Source organism: Moschus berezovskii, chromosome 11 (genome assembly GCF_049115385.1).
Source record: "Moschus berezovskii isolate FMDL1 chromosome 11, NW_MosBer_1.0, whole genome shotgun sequence".
NCBI classification, from domain to species: domain Eukaryota; kingdom Metazoa; phylum Chordata; class Mammalia; order Artiodactyla; family Moschidae; genus Moschus; species Moschus berezovskii.
This window is the reverse complement of record NC_142470.1, coordinates 98742560-98767457: the sequence shown is the minus strand read 5'-3', so window position 1 is coordinate 98767457 and position 24898 is coordinate 98742560. Positions and strand designations below refer to the sequence as shown.

The 24898-nt window shown below is 41.2% G+C and overlaps 1 protein-coding gene across 1 annotated transcript in view; it reads right to left on the bottom strand.

The window, feature by feature from the left end:
- HK2 (hexokinase 2) overlaps window positions 1-19528 on the bottom strand; it is a 163582-nt gene extending 144054 nt beyond the window's left edge. The window contains exon 1 of the mRNA XM_055400869.2: window positions 19288-19528. The gene's annotated coding sequence lies outside the window, so the exon portion shown is untranslated. The remainder of the gene's footprint in view (window positions 1-19287) is intronic.
- Window positions 19529-24898: the final 5370 nt, after the last annotated feature.

Sequence of the window (24898 nt, the reverse complement as noted above, 5' to 3'; positions counted from 1 at the left end):
CAAAGAAGGTGATGCTGTGTTTATGGTAGCATTGGAAGGGGGTCCTTTATTATATGAGCTCTTTCCAGAAAACCAAGTGATTCATTCCAACAAGTACTGCTCCCAATTAGACCAACTGAAAGCAGCATTTGACAAAAAGCATTGAGAATTAAACATAAAAAGCATAATCTTCCATTAGGGTAATGCAAGAGCACATGCTTCTGACTGGGAAGTTCTGGTTCATCTGACATATTCACCAGACATTGCACCTTTGGATGTCCATTTATTTAGGTCTTTACAAAATTTCTTAATGGAAAAAATTTCAATTTCCTGGAAGATGGTAGTAGGCACTGGGAACAGTTCTTTGTTCAGAAAGGTCAAAAGTTTGAGGAAGATGGAATTATGAAGTTGCCTGAAAAAATGGCGGAAGGTAGTGGAACAAAGTGGTAAATACGTTGTTCAATAAAGTTCTTGACGAAAATGAAAAAAATGTGTCTTTTATTTTTACATTAAAAAACCAAAGGAACTTTTTGGCCAACCCAATAAAAACATTCAGAAGCTGGCAAAGAGTTGCCCCGTTCTGAGTCTCACCCGTGCTTTCTTTTCATTCTCCCTGTTCTATCCAAGCACATCTCTGAAGCCAGCAGCTCTTCAAATAGGTGAGTTACAGCTGCTAGTCATAGCCAGTGGGGCATATTTCTGTCTAGTACTTTTGGAAGTCATCAGGCAGATTTTCTTGACTTGATTTTGGCATCTGCCCTTGGCTGACTACTGCACTCCCTAACTGCTCCCCTTGATCAGTGAATGTGTAGTGAATGAACTGCGGTGTCCTTTGGTTTGTTTAGGAAGGAAAAAAAGTAAAAGTAAAGTCATGAAACTATTTCTTTCTTTTCCTTATTTGCAATCTAGAGTTGATAATGAGGCAGCACTATTTATAGAAGGACTTTAGCCTTCCATATTAATATGGTTTTCCCCCAACACTGTTTTTCTAGGGAAAAATCTCATCTGTCCACTTGAACTATGGATTCATTAATCAGAGAGGAGGTAGACACTCTATGTAAGAAAACAAACTGTGATATGTTGGTGATGTCTGTCTTAGAATCAGAATGGGGAAGTGACAAAGTGTGGTACGCCATGTGTTTGCCATCCTTGGTCTGTAACTAGATTATGGAATTGCCTTTCCTATTATTCCTAGGATTACAGTTCAGCCTCTGTCCTTGGAATCTATAATCACCTTTGAAAGAAATCTATTTTTACATTAGAATTATATCCCATATATTCATGCCACTCAACCTCTTGCAGTCAGTCAACAAGTACTTACTGAGCCCTAGCTATGTGCCAAATACTATTCTGCTGCTGCTGCTGCTAAGTCACTTCAGTCGTGTCCGACTCTGTGTGACCCCATAGACGGAAGCCCACCAGGCTCCCCCGTCCCTGGGATTCTCCAGGCAAGAACACTGGAGTGGGTTGCCATTTCCTTCTCCAATGTGTGAAAGTGAAAAGTGAAAGTGAAGTCGCTCAGTCGTGTCTGACCCTTAGCGACCCCATGGACTGCAGCCTACCAGGCTCCTCCATCCATGGGATTTTCTAGGCAAGAGTACTGGAGTGGCTTGCCATTGCCTTCTCCGAAATACTATTCTAGGACTATGATGAAGTAACAGTGAACAAGAAAGACAAGATCTCTCCCTTCATGGAGCTAATTTCCTAGATTAGGAAGGAAAATAATAAGCAAATACATACATAAGAACATTCAGATAACAAGTGCTTTAAAGAAACTGAACATACCAAGGTGATAAAGAGTGACTTGAAGATTTTATGTTTTTAAAATGAGAGATACACTATGGCATGCTTGTATGACATTGGGAGAATGTCTGTATAGAAAGAGAAGGTGATGATGCAGGAGACAAAAGGAATAAGAACTATGTGAATGTTCCCTTCTCTTCTGCATACACTTTATTTACCTAAGCAGATTAGTTTTTCTCTCTCCTCTATAGTCTGTGATCATCAGCTTCTCTGTGCTTCCAGGGTTGTTTTCCATCATATGTGCCATGACCATCAGCTTTCCAAAGAAAGTCATGCATGACAGCCTGAGATACCCATGACTCAAGTATTTTCATACAGATTCAGGTATTGTTTTTACTCTTTGGATTCACTTGTGTGTGTTATTTAAGTCAATTCAACTGTCTAGTGTGCCGTCATCAAGGATTGGTTTCTCTCTGTCATATTTCTTCAAGAGAATCCATTTCTTGATCCTTTCCGTCAAATAATCTTATTTTTGGCAGCAACAACAACAAAAAACTCTCAGCAAACTATTTTGGTCCTATAATGTTAATCTTTCCCAATAGAAAGTGAGAGAGATTCCTATAACACCAAATCTCCAAATGTATGTTCAGCTATTCATCTTTCCATAAGTTTCTGAGAAAATAAACACATGTAGTGTATTATGAGAGGATTTTGTCCCCCTAATTGCCACATGGATTTCCTAAACTTTGTGAACTCTGCCAGGCCATTCATAGACAAGATTTTGAACCCCTTAGTCCAAAGTCTAGACTAAATCCAGGGCCAAACTTAATCCTGGACCAAACTTAGTCTTAACCCAAGTAGTAGTGTTTTTTTCTAACTTCTAAAACAGAACCAGCCATGGCCTGTCCCAGAGCAGAGTCTTTAATTAAGCCAGCTGCTCTAAAGGAAGAGGACCAAGAGCCAAGAGGTCCCAAAAGAAAGAATCTAAGGAAATAGCAAGAGGTACAAAGAACTAATGCAGGAAACTTTTAATCCTTTACTGATTCCACCACTGTGGCCCAATTGTTTCCTTGACTTCAATTTACATCAAAACTCCTCTTTTCTTCTTTCTTCTACTCTTCCTTTCTCCCCTCCAATGTGTAAATGAAAGTTTTGGCGTAGAGATTCATTGGCCCTTACTAGAGATTTCAGCATGCATAAACATAAAGCTGACATTTTGCTACTAAGACAATCAAATTTCCAACTTTAGTAACTACTCCCAAAGGGGTCTTTACATTTTCTTGCCCTTACTTTCTAGATATAAGACTATGACCTGGATCCCTGAAATCTGTGGGGGTTCCCCAGTGGCTCAAGCAGTAAAGAATCCTCCTGCAATGCAGGAGATACAAGAGACCTTGGTTTGATCCCTGGGTTGGGAAGATACCCTGGAGGAGGAAATGGCAACCCACTTGGTATTCTTGCCTGGAAAATCCCATGGACTGAGGAGCCTGGTGGGCTACAGGCCATAGGGTTGCAAAAAGTCAGACACAACTGAGCACACACGTGTGCCCTGAGACCCACATCCCACCACAAGGCATTTGTTTGGATTCATTAATGGAGGAATGTGTCACTGATCCTGTTCATGACACCAGTTGTCTCACTATTCACATTGTCCACACTGTTCGCTGAACCCAGGGTAGGCAAGGTGCAAGCTAAGAGACTGGAAGGAGATTCGAGGAGCCATAGGAACACATTTACTCTCTTCTGGCTGGCATAGCAACCATAGCAGCATACCATAGCATAATACAACACAGCCTCTCTCCCGGCTGGCTCAGCACTGTAGCAGTAGACACACTATATTCTCTCCTCTCATGACTGACCCAATGGACACAGCCATGACGCAGCAGTAAAATGCCACCTCTTTCTAGGTGGAGTTCACAGGCATGCGTACCACACAAAGACCAAGCAAGTACCTCATGATGCATTTGCACGGTGCTACAAATGACCTCAGCTGTTACGTTGTCATTATTTGCAAAACATGGGGCGAGAGACCCTGAACACGACATCTTGGCTAATTTGCTCTCTCCGCACACTCCCTCCCCACAAGGAACAATTCAGAAGAGTTCTTCAGGCAGCCAGGTAGAAAATGAGCTCATTCAGAAACTTTTCATTTGTTACAGGTCAAAATCTTCACTGAAAATGTCTCCTTGTACAGTGCTTAAGGCCTTCTCCAACAGCTCAGTAGTAAAGAATCCACCTGCAGCACAAGAACGCAGGTTTGTTCCTTGGGTTGGGAAGATCCCCTGGAGGAGAAAATGGCAACCCACTCCATTATTCTTGCCTGAAAAATCCCATGGACAGAGGCACCTGGAGTGCTACAGTCCAAAGGGTCACAGAGTCAGACACAACTGAGCAACTGGACAAACACACATGCAGTGTTTAAATTCTCATACCCCAAAGCATAACCCTTGTTTCTTCACATCCTACCCTTAACCTTAACCCGTATTAATTAATAGTTTCAGGTAGAATCTATTTTTGGTGATCTTTGTCGGTCAATTATCTCTACAAGCAGAAGACAGTTAAATTAAAGCTAGCCACCATATTTGTCAGTGGATTAGTTTCAAATGCTTCTTAAGCATGTTCAAAAAGGACCAAGTAAAAAAATCACAACTAAAACTATCCCATTCTTATCAAACAAATTTTGACATCATGATCTACCCCATATTAGTTCAAGGAGATGTTCCTCAGCATTAGAAAACACATTAAGGATGTACGTGAATGTGTGTGTGTGTGTGTGAAGTTGTTAGTCGCTCAGTCATGGCTGACTCTTTGTGACCCCATGACTCTTTGTGACCCCATGGACTGTAGCTGTCCAGGCTTCTCTGTCCATAGAAGTCTCCAGGAAAGAATTCTGAAGTGGTTAGCCATTCCCTTCTCCAGGGGATCTTTCTGACCCAGGGGTCAAACCCAGGTCTCCTGCAATTCTTTACCATCTGAGCCACAAGGGAAGCTATATATATGTGTGTGTGTATATGCACACATATATATACACATATGTAAATGTATACATGCATGTATATGTATATACATAAACTATTTCTAGGCTATATAGAGTTTTAAATTTTTAACATAACTATTTTTCAAATCATGTTTCTTCTTTCACTCTTAGTACTAGTCATGAAACAAAACTGTTAATTATCAGATTTAATCTTAAACTAAATAAATATTACTCTGACTTTCAGTTCAGTTCAGTTCAGTCGCTCAGTCGTGTCTGACTCTCTGCGACCCCATGAATCACAGCACGCCAGGTCTCCCTGTCCATCACCAACTCCCAGAGTTCACTCAAACTCATGTCCATTGAGTCGGTGATGCCATCCAGCCATCTCATTCTCTGTTGTCCCCTTCTCCTCCCGTCCCCAACCTTTCCCAGCATCAGAGTCTTTTCCAGTGAGTCAACTCGTCGCATGAGGTGGCCAAAGTATTGCAGTTTCAGCTTTAGCATCAGTCCTTTCAATGAACACCCAGGATTGATCTCCTTTAGAATGGACTGGTTGGATCTCCTTGCAGTACGAGGGACTCTCAAGAGTCCTCTCCAGCACCACAGTTCAAAAGCATCAATTCTTCGGCGATCAGCTTTCTTCACAGTCCAACTCTCACATCCATACATGACCACGGGAAAAACCATAGCCTCGACTAGACGGACCTTGGTTGGCAAAGTAATGTCTCTGCTTTTTAATATACTATCTAGGTTGGGCATAACTTTCCTTCCAAGGAGCAAGCGTCTTTTAATTTCCTGGCTGCAGTCAGCATCTGCAGTGATTTTGGAGCCCAAAAAAATAAACTCTGACACTGTTTCCACTGTTTTTCCATCTATTTCCCATGAAGTGATGGGACCAGATGCCAAGATCTTTGTTTTCTGAATGTTGAGCTTCAAGCCAACCTTTTCACTCTCCTCTTTCACTTTCATCAAGAGGCTTTTGAGTTCCTCTTCACTTTCTGCCATAAGGGTGGTGTCATCTGCGTATCTGAGGTTATTGATATTTCTCCCAGCAATCTTGATTCCAGCTTGTGCTTCTTCCAGCCCAGCATTCCTCATGATGTACTCTGCATATAAGTTAAATAAGAAGGGTGACAATATACAGCCTTGACGTACTCCTTTTCCTATTTGGAACCAGTCTGTTGTTCCATGTACAGTTCTGACTGTTGCTTCCTGACCTACATACAGGTTTCTCAAGAGGCAGGTCAGGTGGTCGTATTCCCGTCTCTTTCTGACTTTAAGGGGGAGAAAAAGCAAGGAAATGAAAAGCACAAAAATGGATAGAGGTTCTCTCTTGGTAGTACGAAGTCAAGAGAATGAAAGCAGCATGCACAGATCATCAACAGAAAGGGTAATAATCCAGTTTATAAACTGGGTGGTGACCTCACAGATTTATGATTACCATGGTTTATTTTGTACCAACATGTGAATAATATTCTTTCATATTTATCAAATGTTACACTAAAAATTGTTTCTGCCTGAGTTATAAGCAAAGACTGCATTCTTTTTTCTTGTATAGGATACCATTATTTTAAAAATAAAATTCAAACACATTGTTCTGGTTTTGTGTCTTATTCCCAGCAGGATTTTTAAAAGGTTTTTCATGAGTTGACCTCAGTTCAGTTCAGTCGCTCAGTCATGTCCGAGTCTTTGCAACCCCATGGACTGCAGCACGCCAGGCCTCCCTGTCCATCACCAACTCCCAGAGCTTGCTCAAACTCATGTCCATCATGTCTGTGACGCCATCCAACCACCTCATCCTCTGTTGTCCCCTTCTCCTCCCACTTTCAATCTTTCTCAGCATCAGGGTCTTTTCTGAGTCAGTTCTTCACATCAGGTGGCCAGAGTATTGGAGTTTCAGCTTCAGCAACAGTCCTTCCAATGAATATTCAGAATTCTGATTCATCCTGATTTCCTTCAGGATGGACTGGCTGGATCTCCTTGCAGTCCAAGGGACTCTCAAGAGTCTTCTCCAACACCACAGTTCAAAAGCATCAGTTCTTCAGGGCTCAGCTTTCTTTATAGTCCAACTCTCACATCCATACATGACTACTAGAAAAAACATAGCTTTGACTTCACCTGCTAATTAAACTTTAAAGTATATTTTTGGAGACTTCTTTTGGTCAATTTAATTCTACCATCAGGTACCAGTTGAGTAAAAGCAAATGCCATGTTTGTTAGGGTATTAATTTCAAATGTTTCATGCTATTCTCTGTGTTCTGATGTTTCCAAGATGTTAGCATGAATTTTAAGTCAGTTATAAACTTTCTTCTACAAAATATTTATGTTCAATTTTCGACTCAGTGGAAAACTGATTTATCAAAGCTCTTTTTATACACAAATCTTTCTTCAGTTTTTCATTTGCTTTTAATGTTTGTCAATGTTTTTAAAATTTATAGAAATACTTTAGTCCTTAAATTGTACACCAGTATTCCATGACTCCAAATTTTATCATTCTCCCTCAAGTTTGAAAGAAATGATTACATAATTTATTAAGTTCCACAGACAGCACAGTTCCACTTGAAGTCTGAAGTCCTACAGTCATATGAGAATTAACAATAGACAGTGTCAAACTGGCCTGAAACCTAATTGTTTTCCTGGCTCAGGATATCCATAGTAAATTCATAAACCCAAAATAAGATACAAAAACAAACTAGGATGTGTCATATAAAAAACTTTTCACAGGAGAGTAAAAATAACATTAAAATGTTACCAAATTTAACAATATTATTTATGGTGTTTTATTCAATGAGGTTTAAAAATGCCTGATTAATTGAATTAAATGCAAATAACTTCATATAGGATTTTTTTTAAGTTTTCCCAGCACTTCAAAATGGTTATGGAATTAATATAATTTTTAAATGTCAAAATATGCTATAAATATTGCACTTTTCTGCCAGGCTGGGCTAGTATCTTCCATGGTAAGACATCAAAATTCTTGACTATAATACACTTTTAAATCAATAGGTACTTGATTAATTTCCCTGAAATTATCAACATCATTACCAAAATCTCCCATGATTTTGTAAGATTTGATTCTTCAAATACAGTTTGAAGGTTTAACTTAAGAGGGGAAAAAAATTCTTATGTATTAATGTGAAAAAAGAATTAGATTCTTAAAGAATTAGAATTAGCTCTTAAAGAATTAGATTATCAACCTTTTACTTTATTTTTCACCTTTACATTGATAGTCTCCTTCAACCTAAGATTATGAAATTATCCATCTAAATTTTCTTCTAGTATGTTTATAAGGAAAGTTATGACCAACCTAGATAGCATATTAAAAAGCAGAGACATTACTTTGCCAACAAAGGTCCGTCTAGTCAAGGCTATGGTTTTTCCCGTGGTCACGTATGGATGTGAGAGTTGGACTGTGAAGAAAGCTGATCGCCGAAGAATTGATGCTTTTGAACTGTGGTGCTGGAGAAGACTCTTGAGAGTCCCTTGGACTGCAAGGAGATCCAACCAGTCCATTCTAAAGGAGATCAATCCAGGGTGTTCATTGGAAGGACTGATGCTAAAGCTGAAACTGCAATACTTTGGCCACCTCATGCGACGAGTTGACTCCCTGGAAAAGACTCTGATGCTGGGAGGGGTTGCGGGTGGGAGGAGACGGGGACGACAGAGAATGAGATGGCTGGATGGCATCACCGACTCAACGGACATGAGTTTGAGTGAACTCTGGGAGTTGGTGATGGACAGGGAGGCCTGGCGTGCTGTGATTCATGGGGTCGCAGAGAGTCAGACACGACTGAGAGACTGAACTGAACTGAACTGAACTGATGTTTATTGTTTTATTTATGTTTGTATATGGCATATGTCAACAAACTATAGCCCTTGGGTTAAATCCAGCCAGCCGCTTATTTTTTTAAATAAAGATTTATTGGGATGCAGCCACCCTCATTTGTTTATGTATTATCCATGTCTGCTCTCACTGTACAGTTTCAGTTAAGAAATTGTAAGAGAGATGGTACAGCTCACAAAACTAAAAATACTTACTATCTGATATTTTTACTAAAAATTTTTGTCAACTTTTGGCATTAAAACTTCTTCTAATTCTATGTATTAAGTAGCCAAGACTTTTTCCTACTGATTTAAGTGTCATACTTATTAGGTATAAAAGCACATACACACATATAACAAAGAAAACAAGAATATATGATGAAGAGAATTCAGTCTTCAATAAGTAATAAGTGGCATTAGGAAAACTGCACAGCTTCATGTAAAAAATGAAATTAGAACATTTTCTCACACCACATACAAAAAAAAAAAGGATTAAATGCTTAAATAAATGTAGGACCTGAAAATCATAAAACTCCCAGAAGAAAACATCTGTAGTACGTCTATAGTACAGTTTTAGCTATATATATATTTTTTTTTTCTTAATCTGTCTCCTTAGACAAGGGAAATGAAAGTAAAAAATTTTAAATGGGACTGCATCAAACTTACAAGTTTTTGCACAGGGAAGGAAACCATCAACAAAATGAAAAGACAGTCTTCTGAATGGGAGATGATATTTGCAAAATGATATGTCTGATAGGGAGTAATATCTGAAATATATGAAAAACTCATAAAACTCAATTGAAAAATAATCCAATTAAAAAATAGAAGACTTGAAGATATTTTTCCAAAGAAGACATACAGATGACCACCACATATGTGAAAAGATGCTCAACATCACTAATCATCAGAGAAGGACAAAGCAGAATCATGAGACGCCACTCCTGTCAGATGGCTATCATCAAAAAGACAACAAATAACAAGTGTTGTTGAGGATATGGAGAAGAGGAAACTAGGTTCACCACCACTGGGAAACGAAGCTGATGCAGCCACTATGGAAACAGTATGGACGGTTCCCAACAAGCTAAGTATAGAATTACCAGCAAGTCTATTACTGGGTATACATCCAAAGAAAACAAAAGCACTAATTTGAAAATACATCTGCACCTGCACTCCAGTACTCACAGTGGTGTTAGCTATAATAGCCAAAATATGGAAGTAACCTAAGCATCCATCAACAGATGAATGAATAAAGACGATGTGGTAGATATATACAGCAGAATATTACTCAGCCGTAAAAAGAATGAGATTTTGCTATTTATACAACATGGATAGATCTGGAGGACATTATGTTTATTGAAGTAAGACAGAGAAAGACAAATATTATATGTCATCACGCATTTTTTGAATCTAAAACATAAAGCAAAGAATTAACATGACAAAACAGAAACACACTCCCAGGGTTAGAGGACAGACTAGTGTTTACCAGTGGGGAGAGGATGGAAGAGGAGCAAAATGCGGGGAGGATTGAGAGGTACAAACTTCTAAGTACAACATAGATAAGTTACAAGGATGCGCTGTACAAGACAAGGAATACAAGTAATATCTTAAAATAACTTTAAACGAAGTATAATCTATGAGAATATCAAATTACTATGCTGTACACCTGAAACTACATGAGTTTGAGTGTACTCCGGGAGTTAGTGATGGACAGGGAGGCCTGGCGTGCTGTGATTCATGGGGTCGCAGAGAGTCGGACACGACTGAGCGACTGAACTGAACTGAACTGATACCTGAAACTAATAAAATATTGCCCAGTCAACTATATTCAATTTAACAAAACACATACACATTATAGGCTGTCTATTTTGCTCTACTAATCTACGGACCTATTTCTAAAACAGAAAAATGTAGTTTTAAAATATGTTTAAAATGCTAATGGTTAAAGTTCTTCCATTATCACTTTGAAAACCCTATTACCTTTAAATCTATTCTTTGAATGAAGTATAGGATTATTTTTCCAAACCCCTATATATGTTATGAGCATTCATACACAGGCCTTTATGTGGACATATGTTTTCATTTATTCTGATAAATACCTAGGAGTGGATAGAATTGCTGTGTCATATGGTAAGGGTATATTTAATTTCATTAGAAACCACCTGTTTGATATAAAGAACAAACTAATGGTTACTGGGGAGAAGGGAGAGGGGCACTCTAGGGGTAGAGGATTAAGAGGATTTATAAAAACTATTATGTATAAAATAAGCTCAAAAGTATATTGTAAAACAGAATATAATCAATACTTTATAATAATTATAAATGGAATATAACCTTTAAAAATTGTGAATCACTATATTTTACACCTGTAACATATAATATTTTTTTTAGTCTTTATTTTTTTATTTTATTTTTTTTTTTTGGTAATTAATTTATTTTTTATTGGAGGCAAATTATTTTACAATATTATATTGGTTGGTTTTGCCATACATTGAGATGAATTCGCCCCGGGATTACATAAGTTCCCCCTCCTGAACCCCCCTCCCACCTCCCTCCTCCCTTTATCCTCCCTCTGGGTCATCCCCGCATGCCAGCCCCGAGCATCCTATAACATGCATCGACCCTGAACTAGTGATTCGTTTCACATATGACAACATACGTGTTTCAGTGCCATTTTCCCAAATCATCCCACCCTCACCCTCTCCCACAGAGTCCCAAAGACTGTTCTATACATCTGTGTCTCTTTTGCTGTCTCCTATACAGGGTTATCATTTGCATCTTTCTAAATTCCATATATATGCGTTAGTATACTGTATTGGTGTTTTTCTTTCTGGCTTACTTCACTCTGTATAATAGGCTCCAGTTTCATCCACCTCATTAGAACTGATTCAAATGTATTCTTTTTAAAGGCTGAATAATACTCCATTGTGTATATGTACCAAAGCTTTCTTATCCATTCGTCTGCAGATGGACATCTAGGTTGCTTCCATGTCCTGGCTATTATAAACAGTGCTGCGATGAACATTGGAGTACATGTGTCTCTTTCAATTCCGGTTTCCTCGGTGTGTATGCCCAGGAGTGCGATTGCTGGATCATATGGCAGTTCTATTTCCAGTTTTTTGAGGAATCTCCACAGTGTTCTCCATAGTGGTTGTACTAGTTTGCATTCCCACCAACAGTGTAAGAGGGTTCCTTTCTCTCCACATCCTCTCCAGCATTTATTGCATGTAGACTTTTGGATAGCAGGCATTCTGACTGATGTGAAATGGTATCTCATTGTGGTTTTTATTTGCATCTCTCTGATTATGAGGGATGTTGAGCATTTTTTCATGTGTTTGTTAACCATGTTTATGTCTTCTTTGGAGAAATGTCTGTTTAGTTCTTTGGCCCATTTTTTGATTGGGCCATTTATTTTTCTGGAATTGAGCTGCAGGAGTTGCTTGTATATTTTGGAGATTAATCCTTTATCAGTTGCTTCATTTGCTATTATTTTCTCCCATTCTGAAGGCTGTCTTTTCACCTTGCTTATAGTTTCCTTTGCTGTACAGAAGCTTTTGATTTTAATTAGGTCCCATTTGTTTATTTTTTGCTTTTATTTCCAATATTCTGGAAGGTGGGTCATGGAGGATCCTGCTGTGATTTATGTCGGAGAGTGTTTTGCCTACGTTCTCCTCTAGGAGTTTTATAGTTTCTGGTCTTACATTTAGCTCTCTAATCCATTTTGAGTTTATTTTGGTGTATGGTGTTAAGAAGTGTTCTAGTTTCATTCTTTTACAAGTGGCTGACCAGTTTAATGGCCCCACCACGTGCTCAGAGACACAAGCCCCAAGCCTGGGAGTTATTTTGACTCCTCTTCCTTCACCCCCACCCCCGTTCTGTCAGTTGTCTGATCCTGTTCATCATCTCACCTCCTAAATATCCCTGATGGACATGGAGGCCTGGCGTGCTGTGATTCATGGGGTCGCAAAGAGTCGGACATGACCGAGCGACTGAACTCAACATATAGGTCAATTTAAAAAAAATAAACCACCTGTTTTTCTTCTATTATATTTTTAATATTTTTTCTTTGTTTTGATTTTCTTTTTCAGGGAAATCAATTCTGCCTATGTTGGATTGGATCTCCTTTGTTTTCGACATCTGCTATTTTCTCTTTACTTCTTTATTTCCTTTACGCTGTATTATTTCTTCATTCTTATCTCACGCTCTGACACTATCATCTCCTCTTCATTGCCTATCAGGTCTTTTCTAGTTGCTTCCCCCTTAATCTCAGAGTTTCTAACTAAGCTTGGTTTACAATGTAGCCCTCTTCCTAGTAACTTTTACTCCAGCTATTGTACTTTAAGGTACTTATTTTAGATAACTGCTAGCATTTATTTTAGATAACTTATTCTATCTAAACTTATAGCTCCTATTTTAGATAACTGGTATCATATTAAATGATACCAGTTATCAAATATGATACCAGTTATCATTACCTACCAAAGTTGAAGCTATACACACCCTAAGATCCTATGAACCCCAGATCATTATATGTATTGTTTTATATCCTACATATATTCAAAGCAATATAAGCCCTTTGTTAGTCATATGTGTTGCATATTCTCCCTCTATTGATTTCTTTTTTATTTTCTTAATGTCATTTTTGATGAACAGAAGTTTTTATTTTAATGTATTCATATACATGAAAAGTTTCCTTTATGGTTAGTATTTATGTTCTGTTTAAGAAGTCGTTCTTTATCCTGAGATCATGAAGATATTCTTTTATACTGTTTTTTTATTGTTTTGTCTTTCTTCAAAATGATAGTTTTCCTGAATTTTATTTTTGTGTATGTGTGAGGCTGAAATTAGTTTTCATCTTTTTCCTAATGGGTATTCCAATATCCTAGAATATTCACTGAAAAAACTTTCCTTTTCCTACTGCTATACAATGCCACCTTTTACATAACCAAGGTTTCATATCCACTGATACATTTGTTCTTTCTGAGTCAATACCACAAAATCTTAATTACCATAGTTTTTAATAAATATTGATGCTGCTAGCTAGAATAGTTTCTCCCACATTATTCTTGTTTACATATACATATATAATTTTATGTGCTATATTACTTAATTTTATATTAATATGTATTTGTTTATTATATATTGTTTCATACATATATTTAAGCTAAATACATACATTTACATAAATATAATGAAAGTGTTAGTTCCTCAGTCATATCTGACTCTTTGTGACTCCATGGACTATAACTCACCAGGCTCCTCTGTCCATAGGATTCTCCAGGCAAGAATACTGGCGTAGGTAGCCAGTCCCTTCTCCAGGGGATCTTTCCAACGCAGGGATCAAACCCAGGTCTCCCACATTACAGGCAAATTCTTTACCATCTGAGCCACCAGGGATATTATGTTATAAATATCTGTATAATTATGTACATTATATGTTTTTTTAAAATATTTATATATAAATTTTCCCTAGGCACAGCTATCTGCATTGTACAACATTGGATGTACATATAGTATTTTTATTATTATTCCACCAAAAATATTTTATAAAATTAGAGGCATACATACTTAGCATTGTTAGATCTTTTTAGTGAATTAAACCTTTAGTTATCTCTTTTCCTAGAATGAGTTTCCTTTTGCCTTGTGCCTAGAAGCACTAGTAACCTCGGATCACCCTAACCCAATTTCAGAAACTGAATACTTAGGGCTCAGTTGCAATCCCCCTGAAAGCCTATTTATGCCTAGTTCAACCTTATTCCTAGGGTACAGACACCCTTTAAGGTCTCAACCTAAAGGGAGGTGCGTTCATCAGACTTCCTTCTGTGGTTCTGGAATCCAGGCCTTAATCTACAGTCCCGTGAGACTGAAAGATGTCACTCAGCCTCCTAGCCACCCACTCCAGGACAGGCAAGCACTCCAGTAAACTGCTTATTGCTGGAAAATAAGAAATTATTATTTTTGCAAAGTAGTTTAAAAGATGATCATGGTGCTAAACTCGGTTATAAATTCTGGAAAATATTTTCTGTGACTTTTGCATTAGGATTTAATTTTCTGGATAGATAATAACATCACTGACAAACTGTCATGCTTTTGTCTAAGTGTTCTGTGCTACAAAGGTGATGTGTATAGCCAGTCTAATTTTTAAGCATACCTCCTCGTCCTGGATGCTTTGAAAATTTTGCTTGTGTGCTCCTAATTGTGAGTCTCTTATCATTGATTTGGTATAGAAGGAACAAATTGTTTTAATCAACATGGAGGTCTCTCTTTCTGGCAGTCAGAAAATATTCTTTTACTTCATAGTGAAGTATTCTGTCCCATTTCTTCTGTTCTCTGCTTCAGAGTCAATTGTTTATAGGTCATGTCTCAAATTTCTTTTCTCTACAGCCATCATATTCTCCCATGTGGTTTTTTTCCATTTTTCTCTGTGTTCTGGAAGAATTCCTCAAGTTTTTTCTCCACAAATTCCTGCTTTCATCTTCTATGTTATTGGTTCTGCTCATTGGCTCAACATACGTTTTAAAGTTTTGTTTTCTCTCCTGTTTAAAGTTTTGTTTCTGTCCTGTTTGGTAAAGACTACATCTTATTTTACCCTGCTGAAGATACCAAAAAGCTTCCTGAAATTTTCTTTAGAGCCTGCAGCACATTATTTCTGAAGATATATTTGACCTCTGAATCTTCAACCAGCTATTTCCTTTCCCTTGTTTCTGTAATTTATTTACAAGTTCTATACTAAATTGTTTTTCTCTTTAATCATAATCTTCATCATTATAATATAGGTCACATTTATTGAGTGCTTACTAGGGACTGTCCTAAAGATTTCTCATATATTGACTCATGCAATCCTCACAACAACAATGAAGAAAGAAACATTGCTAACCTCATTTTATAGATGTGAATGCTGAGACACCAAGGTTAGGTAATTTGCCCAAGGTCACAGAGCTATAAATGCTGGATCAGGATTTGAACACAGACAGTCTGGCTCCAGAGTGTCGATGCCATCCTGTCTCTCGGTCATATTTAAATCATTTATAAAGGTAAATGCTATTTAAACTTGGTATTTAACAACAGATAATGTGTGTAGATTTTCCCTGGCTCCATTTCGATTTGTGTGAAGGTCAAACTCCATGGCTGAGAGACACGCTGGCGTACATAACATCTGGCCAAGTTCTGATTTCCAGTGGGTATTCATCCATTTAAATCTAGCACACTCCAACCAATGTGATTCTTGAAAAGCTACAGTTCTGATTGGTTCCAACAGAGTTCTTTCTCTCAATGCCAACTCTAATAGCTCTTTACTTGTAAGGATTAAATCCCCCTGAATGTAGGCACTACGGCAGCCCCTCACCCCAGCGTGTCCCAACACACGCGCGCACAATCCCACTACTTACTGCTAGTACTTCTGTGGTGGTGTTTTCTTTAAATAAACACAGAAAGATAACGAAGAGAGAGGAAGAGAATCAACCTTTATCACTGCACAGTGACCCCACAGTGAGGGTCAGCTGGGTCTTTGAGTCAAGAGGTTATGTTTTTCACCTGTGCTGTTTCATGGTCCAAATGATATGAAGATTTGTCTTAACCTTCATTTGTCTATGTTAAAGATTCCTTTGAAATTTTAGGTTTGTGCTGCCCATTAGGTTTCATTTATGGGGTAGATATACACTTTCCCATCATTACTTCTTGCCATGGCTTTACACTTTATTGAAAAGGCGGGAGATGCTATACTGGGGCTGTTAATCCAAAATTCCCCTCAGTTATTGTTTTTAACACTTACCAAACAGAGCAGATCAATTGTCAAAAGAATTCATAAAATATTGAAGAGCCCTATTAATTTCTGCACCTGAGTACAGTTTCATCACTGGCCCTCATGTATCTACAGATACTTTCCATCTCAGCATTTTTCCAAATTCTCAACATATGAAAATGACCAATCAAGATTATCTAAAAGTACAACCTTATTGTGTTGGATATAACTAAGCAACAACTACTGTTTGTCTACACAACCAGTATTACTCTCCTCTTCTTCCTGGGTAAAGAAACCCCACTTTAATTATTTAGAATGACTAAGTTTACAGCCTCTAAAGCCATATGGCTATGTGACACTATTTTAGCTAAGGAAATGGGAGGAGAAGCTGTTGTGGAGGCAGTTTTGTTCAGTCCCTCAGTCATGTCTGGCTTCTTGCGACCCCACGGACTGCAGCACACCAGGCTTCCCTGCCTTCACTATCTCCGGGAATTTGCTCAAACTCATGTCCACTGAGTCGGTGATGCCATCCAACCATCTCATCTTCTATCATCCCCTTCCCCTCCTGCCCTCCATCTTTCCCAGCATTAGGGTCTTTTCCAGTGGGTCAGCTCTTTGCATCAGGTGGCCAAAGTATTGGAGTTTCAGCTTAAGCATCAGTACTTGCAGTGCACAGAAAAAAAAAAAGCTAAAGGGAAACAGGCAGCTAGAGATTGCGTCTCTCTTTCTGTTCTTCCACACTTCCTTCTGCTTCCTGCCTGGAACATTAATATGATGTCTGGATCTTCAGCAGCTCCATGAACAACATGAACAACACAGAGATGGAAACCATCCACTAGACCATGAACAACACAGAGATGGAAACCATCCACTATGGATGGCAGAGCAGATGGACAGAGTGACTATCATGGGTTCCACTTACCAATTTTGGACTTCATACCTCAAGACTCATTATACCATCAAATAAGAAGAAGAAGAATGAGAATAATAATAAAGCTCATATTATCATATCACAGTTACAGACTTTGCTAGCAGTCCAGTGTGATTTCTGAGACCTTTTTTAAATAGTAAAAGTAATTTAAAAAACCAATGCTTGTTAAGTGCCTGCTAGATGCTGGGTACTCTTTTAGTGATATTAATTCCTTTCCTCCTCATAGCAACATTATTATCTTGCTGCACAAGTAAGGAAATCCAGATCAGAAAGCTTAAGTAGCCTGCCCAAGTTCACACAGCTAGCAAGTAATAGACATAAGAAGCTGATTCCAAGCAAGGCTCCAAAATCTGCACTCTTATCCACATATTGACTGCCTCTAACATCCCAGTTCAAGCAACAAAAATGGCCCAGAAAATACACTGGGCCCTGCAGTTGGGCAACTGCAGGCCCAACAACTTGAGTTGGGTAGTTTCCAGGCTTCTTTGTGTCTTGCATGATTGTCTCTGTCTTTTCTAAACATCAGATTACAAATGTCGGCAAAACTCCAAACTGACAACCTGCTGCACAGACTGAGCTGAACTCTTGGGTGGGGTTCACAGGCACTGCTGCAGCCAGGTGCTGGGCCTCCCACTGCCTTCAGGCACCCAGCCATAGTTCCACATTCATATCCTATCCAGGAATCTTTCCATATAAGTCACCCTTTGACAAAATCTTAATTTTTTTCCCAAGTAAAATGGAAGCAGAACAGTTCTAAAAATTACATATTAGCTATTCTTTAGTGTTTCTATCAAATCAGTAACACAGTTAGGTACGTGTGTTCAGATCATTTGTGTATATCAAACATTCCAGAAAAACATTTCCGGTTTTTCTATCTGCAACTCTATTACATTCACAGTTCATGACAGAGTAATAATTTAGTTCATTCCTAAGAAATTACCAGATTCTCTGGGACATTTATGTATATATTCATTTAATGTGTTATAGCCCTTTCGTAGTCAACTTCATGTTAAAATATTATTATGCTTACAGAAAAGTGTTGTTTTTCCCTTTCATTTTTCTTTCTCACTCACAATCTGTTAAACAGTCAAATTGAGAGCATCTGACTGAAAAGACAGAGTTGGATATACACCAGTTTCAACAGATGGGGGAATATGCTGAGAATTTTACCAGACCTCAAACACATTAGCCAGCATTGCAACAGTACCCTGTTTGAACACATGCGTTTGAGCTCAAGGTTTCAGAAGCCTGGAGAGATGAGCCCGAATACAGGGAATCTGGGTAATTCTCTTGATGCAAAGCCTGATTTGATAGTGAATAGAGGAAGACTCCTCTAATTGCAAACTTTCTCCCAACTGACCTATCGACAATAAAGGAGATCCTACTTCCATAGAACTTTCTCGGTTCTTACAGTTAGGGGATGCAGATGTTACTGGGAATGATAGCACTACACAACAATGATTTTCTTCCCCAGTTAGAGTGACCTAGTTTGTCAGTGCCCTTCCAATCCAACGGCTGCTGCTGCTGCTGCTGCTGCTGCTAAGTCGCTTCAGTCGTGTCCGACTCTGTGCGACCCCATAGACGGCAGCCCACCAGGCTCCCCCGTCCCTGGGATTCTCCAGGCAAGAACACTGGAGTGGGTTGCCATTTCCTTCTCCAAACCCAACGGCTACCTGAGAGGAAATACTGATAAATCAGGACACCAGAAAAGTGTGTACCCGCGTGCCTGTGAGTAGGCCAAGAGGAGATGTACAAGGAAGACATGGAAGGGTATGGGGTATGCAGGGGAAGGGCTTGGAAAGAGGTGAGATGCACAGAGAAAGTGTAAGGAAGGGTGGGGCCAAGTGAGGAAGTTGAGAAGAAGAGAGCTGGACACATGGTTTTCAGCCCCGGGTGGGGACTAGGTAGAAGATCTGACCACTGGGGAGAAGGGGGCAGCGATGCGTGGGCCTAGGTTCCAGAGTGTGGGGGAGGGGAGGATCCGAGGCGTAAGAGGGAAAAGAAAACATAATCTATAGTCTCTTCTTTCATGTGTACACCCTCCTGGGTGAGCACCTGATGGGTGCTGTTCCCAGTCAGCCCTGAGTCACATCTCACCGCTCCTCTTGCCAAGGTCAGTCTCCAAAAACTGGTTGCCCAATCACGTGGCCATGAGTCAGGGTCCTGCCGGTCTGAGAAGGATGTGGGTGTGGGAGGAAGCAGAGAGAACTTGCACAACCCTGAAGCACTGAGGTCACCGGAGAAAGCCCAGCTGCAGGAAAAGCCCCAGAGTGGCCCCTTTAAGGCCTTGGAGAGGGGTCCACTGGGCAGTAGGATTTCTGGCTTCTCTTCTGGGTTGAACCTCTTACATGCCCTGCCACTTCCCAGACCAGAGCATTAACAGGGATAATATGTCCTGATTCTGTCTACCCCTGTGGGTAAGGGGAGGGCCTAGGAGGTGTTAGAGCCAGCACCCTTGACATCCCAAGCTTGACTTCCTGTCCCGCTGGCTGGCACTGGGCACTCCTTAGTTGGAGACTGAGGTCATTGCATCTCACGGGGGGCTTCCACAAGCCTCTGGCAGAGTGGAATAGGGCACCCTTCTGAAGACCACTGCCCTTAGGAACAGACCACTGTTCCTTGGCCAGCTTGGGTCTGAGGTGAGGAAGATGAGAGATGCTGAATCTCTAATCCAATTCAGCTCAATGTTGGGGACTTAAGAACCAGCCCAAGCTTGTGGCAAGTTCAGGGTACAAACACCTCAGTCCTCCAAAACCATCTGCTGACCAAAGGCAAGGAACCAAGCTGATAGGAATAAAAGCATATAGTACTGGAGAAAGCAGCAAGTTGGAAACAGAGGAATCTACCCCTTCTCATATCTGGAGCTTGTCACCTTGGTGCTAAAGTCACCAGAGAAACACTCGTGCAGTGATTCCAAGAGGATATGCCTCTAAGGGGGCATGGGGGCATTTGTGATTCTCAGTAGAAGAGGGGGGAGAATTTCCAAATCCCTCCAACCACCAGCACACACACCCACAGAAATTCTGAATCATCTTCCAGGTAAGACTGGTTACAGTATCTGCAGCCAAAATGGTTCAGTAACTATTTACTGAGCACCTCCTGCGTGCTGGTGCCATGTGCAGATCCCTCAGGGCACTGGCAAGACACAGGTAAAGAACTATGGCTATGCCGGGTCATCACTCTGGGCTTGTCTGAACTGGCACTTTATTAACTTACAGGACAGTCCTGCAGGGAGGGTCTGAACCAGCACAACTTCACTGCTGGGGTGGTATGGGTGCTGCAGGAAGTGACCCTTTGGCCCAACCTGATCCCACATGCTCAGCCAGGCAGGTGAGGTCCGGTGTCACTGTCACGGGTAGTCCCCAGCTCTGGTGGAAGCAGACTGTGAATCATGTAGAAGGAAGCAGGGGGTAGCCTCACAGGTGGGTGGGTGTGCAGGCAATATCAACAGAGCCAGATGTGGAAGTCTGGTTAGACAGGTTGTCCACAGCCAGGAATCTGTGGCTAAGCTTCAGATTTAAGATAATTCTCCAGTCTTGGGGCTGGGGAACTAGAAGGTGTAAGCAGGAGTCCTAGGAGGTTACCCATAAAGGAACCCAGGAACAGGGGCCAGAGGTGAAGGAAATGGGCTTCCGACCTTGGACCTTGGGAGTTGGCCCTGGATCACCTTGTCTATGATCAGATGGGGGAGGGCAGGAGATGGGGAGTCATGGGAGAATATGCAAGGGATGAGCCTACCAGGGAGGGGACTCAGGGGCCCAGACAAAGAGGAGAATTGGGAGTTGGAGATAGAGGTTGAGCTCCTGGACAGCAAAGGAGTCTGCCACCTGTATTTTTAGGTTACAAAACCAGGGCCCCTCTAGCCTACATGATGCCCCCATATGAAGTGAAAATGATGTACGTCTAGGAAGACCAATTGGGCTGACGAACCAGAGGGACTCAGACGGCACCTTTGTATGCCTACTTACTGCTTTGGTCAGTATCTGTGTGCAGTCTACAAACTGCATGCCTTGTACACGAATGTCTTGGAAACTGCTCAGGGAGAGGGTGACAAACCCTTTGGTTCTCCCTAGTACGGAGTAAGCTGGGACCTCCCAACAGGAGCAGGGGCCGTGTGTGGGTTTAACTCCAGGTGAGAGGAGGGAGTGTTGAAATAAACTAGTCTGTGCCTTTGAAAACCGGCCCCACACTTCAGTTACCACCCTGCTGCGTTGTCTCAATGATTCTTGGTTCACATCATGTTGGAATGTCAAGAATCAGTGCTAGTGACAACCCCTCCCCACCCGGAGGCCACCAGAGTCATAGCCGGAGAGAGACTGACAATCTGGAAGCCTCCACCACAGGCTGATGGCTTGTCTCCTGACCTGCAGGTTAGAGTAATTACTAGTAACAACTAACATTTATAGAGCACGACGCAATTTACCAAGTGCTTTCCCACACATGATCTCACTTGCTCCCTGTGAGGCAGTGGCGACGGGCAGGCCTCTCACCAATGACAAGAGGTGGCTGGGGGCAGGGCGGGGGTCAGGTGGGAAGATACTCTGTGGAGTAGGACGGCCTATGACTTCCATCCGAGTCCTGCCATTCCCTGGACACAGAGCAAGTTGCTTCACCTTTGTGTGCCTCAGTTTCTCCATGATGAAAGGGGGCTATTGGTAGCTATCTCATGCGGGTGGTGGTTGTGGCAGTTAAAATACTTAGAACATGGAACAAGTGATCCCAGCATAGAGGGCCTGATTTCATAGTCAATTCTGGAAAATAAGATCCACCAATACGAACAAAATCTCACATCTTTTGGCAGCTCCTTTGTGGTACAATTAATATTGGGTCAGATTGCAGTCACATTGAGGAATTTTAATTGTCCGTAAGTTTGTTGATCATTACTCAGCTCCTGCAGAGATGGACACAGTGGGCTGAATACTAGGGTAACATGCCCACAAATGCAAGTGACAGAGAAGAGGGAAGCATGAGGGGCAGACCCTGGGATCGACTGGACAGTGTGGCCCCGTAACGAAGGGGCATCTGACAAAAGATGGCCAGGTAGGAATACAAGATTAATACCTCTTCCTGTGAGAGTTGGACTGTGAAGAAAGCTGATCGCCGAAGAATTGATGCTTTTGAACTGTGGTGTTGGAGAAGTCTCCTGAGAGTCCCTTGTACTGCAAGGAGATCCAACCAGTCCATTCTAAAGGAGATCAATCCAGGGTGTTCATTGGAAGGACTGATGCTAAAGCTGAAACTCCAATACTTTGGCCACCTCATGCGACGAGTTGACTCAATGGAAAAGAGTCTGATGCTGGGAGGGATTGGGGGTGGGAGGAGACGGGGATGACAGAGAATGAGATGGCTGGATGGCATCACCCACTCGATGGGCATGAGTTTGAGTGAACTCCGGGAGTTGGTGATGGACAGGGAGGCCTGGCGTGCTGTGATTCACGGGGTCGCAAAGAGTCGGACACGACTGAGCGACTGAACTGAACTGAACTGAATTTTCAGCAGAACCCCAAAGCACTGACTTTTAACGTGGAGTGTCCTAATTTTTAATTTTAGCAGCAATTTTTAACTTCTTTAAAACACTGTGTGGTCCCAACCAGAGCCACGTGCAGGCCACCTACTTGTGCGGGCTCTCTGGGCTGTCTGTCTGTGACCCCTTGGAGTCTTCAGTGCCTGCTGACTGCACGCACTCCTCTCTTCAGGCCTGTCTCCTTGGTGGATGCCACCTGCCTGTTTTGCTCCTTGAGGCCCATAGATGGTAAAACTTTGCTTTCAGAGTGTTAGGGGTTCTGCCACAAGGTGCCAGAAAAATTCATTACTCAGTTACCATGTTATATGAAAAAAAAAACAAAACTGTGTTGTGTAAAATAAGCTAAAATGCACTTCCAAATGCAAACAAGCCATGGAAAGTATTAATGAAGCTCCACAGACATGTAAGCTACTGTGTGCTCACAGTAAATTTTTAATAATGCTTGTCTCAAGGGAGAGATTCAACACCATATGAAGACCTCTCATTAAAGAAAGGAACCTCTCCCAAAATGGAGAAATGGGGAGAAAGCTGCCTAAGATCCCAGAGCTGGCTCGCAGCCTCTCAGAACCAACAAGCCACTCCCCACATGCTCACTACACCCACTCTTCCAATTGTAATATGCAAATCCTGCTTTCCAAGGCCTGTGATTCCCCCCTCCTCAGGGTACCTCCACATACAGGTCACTCCAAGAATGTTCACTGGGAGCCCACTGCAAGTGCAGGGTAGCCCTGGAGCCAAGGGAAGGTAACTATACAGTAGGGTGTCTCATGTGGTTATCCAAGAACGCTCATGTGTGCTTCTGCTTTTCTGAAAGGGGTATAAAGCATGCCAGAAGCAGCCTGGGCTCAGGGTAAGGCAGATCACTTATGAACATCATTTAAAATTCAAGTGACTCTGGGTGAGGCCATTGGCCTCCCGGAGCCTCCTATTTCCTCTCTCTGGATATGCATGGATACCAACTTCCCCTTGCTGCCGCCGCTGCTGCTGCTGCTAAGTCACGTCAGTCGTGTCCAACTCTGTGTGACCCCATAGATGGCAGCCCACCAGGCTCCCCCATCCATGGGATTTTCCAGGCAAGAGTACTGGAGTGGGGTGCCATTGCCTTCTCTGAACTTCCCCTTAGTATTGGTTTAATTATTATGAGATTCCTTTAGGGGAACCACAAAGCCCCTGAGTCCTAGGGATAGTTACACACAGAGAGACACAACCAAGCACACACAAGCATAAGTGTACAGGCACTGCCGAGTGCCCACAGTCAGAGGGTTGCTGAGGTGACCCTTGAGAACGCACCCCCAGCAGCCAAGCCAGACATTAGGTCATCCAGGCTTTCTTGGCACCAGGGGTAGCAAATGCCTCGTGCAGCTGGCTCTGGTGGCCCCTGTACCTGGCTAACCTGCACCTGGCTAACCACTGGCACTGGGATGCCTTCTCCTTGACTTCTGAATCCATTTGGCAATCCCAGTGCACCCTGAGACCAAACTGTTTTAGCATCTCAGCAAGACAGAGGCAACCGGATTAGAACTACACAGCGATCCTATTCACACTTACACAGATTAAGTCATGCACCCTAGCAGTGCTAAACTTGAAGAGTCTGACATTCAGGGTAGGAGAGATTTTCCAGAGAGGAACAGCCAGGCACTGATAAAGAACAATGTTTGCAAGACTTTGTGGGCAAGGATTGAATAGTCTACGGCCCAGGCAAGAGGAATCAGGGGCTTATTCTAAACTCGATCCTTGGGTCCTAATTAGCTTAAGAAAATAGCCTAGTCTTCTTGGCTACTGTCTTCTCCATTTATAGAAAGGGTAAAAATACCTACTTGTTAACATCTAGTAAAGGCACATAATATGCCAGGATGTGTGTTAAGCACTTTTCGTGTGTGTCTCATTTAATTCTGACAATGAAGTAGGCCCCATTATCATTCCCATTGTCCAGATGCAGAAACTGAAGCTTGTGGAAGTTTATTTGCTACCAAAAAGGAGTAATAAGTTATCACAGAAGAAGTGATGTTCGAACTGTCTTTAAACATGAGTCAGTGTTTGTTGAGTGGGCAACGTGAGGGAGAAAGAGAGAGCCCAGTATATTCCTTTTTATGGAATAAAATCTTTTCAGAGATTTATTAGCTTGTTAAAACATGTTTTCCAAAGTCTTTTGTTTTGCAGTATATGATTAAGAAAACATTATAT